Genomic DNA, 2,500 nt, shown 5'->3' with positions numbered 1-2,500 from the left:
GGTTTTCGGTCGACGCAAGTTCAATCCCCGCTTGGGGCCGATAGTTTCCTCTGAAACACGACTCTTACCAGTGAATTAGGGCTTCAAGGAAGTAATTGCTTTATTCCATTTGGTACATCACTAGTCTGAGGAATTCTGGAACTATTTCCTCTTGGGCTATAGCTCACAAATCCACACAGTTGAAGGTGGATACAAGAATCTGTTGAAGTGAAGAGAAAAATGTTGTTAGAAACTTCACTTCCAAAGACATGCTGGGAAGTAAAAAATTTGTACTCCTGTGTCATGTCACTGGTATGTAATGAGACAGGGTTATTTTGATATTAAAGCTCACTCTGCTAGCAAGGGCTCTCTGTATGACATGACACTCATGTTACATGGTGACGTATTTCTATACTCAGCAGAATATGCTGAGAAATTACTTTTTTTAAGTGATTTTGATTCTCCATAATTGAAATGTCATTCCAAAGATGACACGCTGAAAACTCTCTCTCTCTCTCTCTCTCTCTCTCTCTCTCTCTCTCCCCTTTTGAATCTACAAAGTTTAGAAATAATTCTTTGATGTTTTCAAAAAGCGTGTCCTATTGAACCAAGAATACTTATTGTTCTTTTTTTCAGTATATTTAAGAATTTATCTTCTCTTTAGTTAACCATATATTTATTATTCAATCTTCTTATCTCTTTTACTTTGTTCAACTAATTCTCTACTGTATATTCATATGCTATAGCTAAACCAAAAAAAAAATATTATGGCCTAAACTTTTATACATTCTTTTTGTTAAAGTGCCGTGTGTCGTTATTTTAATCATAAACTTGTAGATATATCTACTTTTTTTTTCATTCCCTATTGCATTAAAAAAATATTTTAAAGAATAATCAATATCTATTGTCCGGAACATTGTAAATTGTTTTATTTATTAATTTTCCATATTTACGTTAATACTTGTTTATGTCTTGAATATCTTCACAGCAACGTGTTGTGCTTTCATCAATTCGTGGGCAAGAAGATATAGTTCGAGTAAGATGGTAACAAATGGATTCCGAATTTATTTGGGGATAATTTCCATTTTTCTGGATCTTCATTGTTTTTTTTTTCTGGATCTTCTTCATTTTTGCTGTTTTTTTTTCGGGAATGTTTTTAATAATTTTCATTCCCCTCATTTTTGCTTCATTTCAAATTGCAGCAAGAAGATGATAAGATCAAATTTTCGTCGAGGATTTCATTTGTTGGGCAAACTATCTTTTTTTTTTTTTTTTTTTTTTTCCATCAATTGAAAACCTTGTATTTCTTCGCGACTATAATGATTAAGATTTGATCTAGCACTTCCGTACTCTTCTTCTGTAGAGAATAGTCATTATTATTAAACGAGGTGAACATCTACCACAGGCAAAACGTCATTAGTACGTTTCGCCCTAATGCAATCAATCGAAGACATGACTTTCCATGCACCCATGCTTTAGTATTGCCCGCCCCCCCTAACAAAATACCTACGCACGTACTTCCAAAAATGACCCCTCCCCCAGACATCACTGCCCCCCCCCCCCCCTCAACGCTGAAGTTTCACGCAGGAGCGCCGGAATCAACGAAATCAGGTTAACTCAAACTTTCGCCTTCGCCTTAGTTTCTGTTGTACCAGTTTAAGACAACTTTGCCACACGTCTCCGACTCCTTTGAGCCAATTTAAAAGGGACGTCATGGCCTGTATGTAATCACGAAAGGCAATGGCAGGGGGTCTCTGGTCTCTTCGTAAAAGAGAGAGAGAGAGAGAGAGAGAGAGAGAGAGAGAGAGAGAGAGAGGGGGTGCCTTTCTTGTACTCTTCAATTTCTGGCGGGGCATTTAGCTACTACTCACTGATACGTACTATTATATAATGTTTACTAAATTTGGTAAAATATTTTCTCTTTACAGTATATCCTAATTCTGCAAGGAAAATATTACGAAAACGGAGAGAGAGAGAGAGAGAGAGAGAGAGAGAGAGAGAGAGAGAGAGAGAGTTCAATCGACTGGCTAGTAGACAAACAGGCAGTGTTGAATTCGCCCTTAAATCCCTAGCGTCGTTGTAATCGAAATTGTAAACAGCAATGAAATAGATTTGGGATTTGCTAACTTGGAGATCTTAACTTTACCTTCTATCTGCGCCTGCAGTTGGCCAGGGAGTTCCAGCTATTAAAACAAATTAACTGACTAACTTATCACCGCTGTGCTACTGGAGTGTAGGTTGCTGGGGATAATGTCTGGCTGGAATATTTGGGGGTTTGTTACAGAAAATAGAGATGATAATGAACTGACTAATTTACCATACATTTTTTTTTTCATGGGAAAACTATTTTTCTTTAAGTTTGTACCGAGATTTTTTTTAATGGGGTACCTCCTCATGTTTCCCTTGGAAGTTTTCCTAGTATTCTTTTAGCTAGGATTTGCAACAACAACAACAACAACAGTAGTAATAATAATCATGCTAATAATTTCTAAAAAAAAACTGGATGAAACTCTGAACCACC

This window comes from Palaemon carinicauda, chromosome 20 (assembly GCF_036898095.1).
Source record: "Palaemon carinicauda isolate YSFRI2023 chromosome 20, ASM3689809v2, whole genome shotgun sequence".
Classification (NCBI taxonomy): domain Eukaryota; kingdom Metazoa; phylum Arthropoda; class Malacostraca; order Decapoda; family Palaemonidae; genus Palaemon; species Palaemon carinicauda.
Note: the sequence above shows the minus strand (reverse complement) of the source record.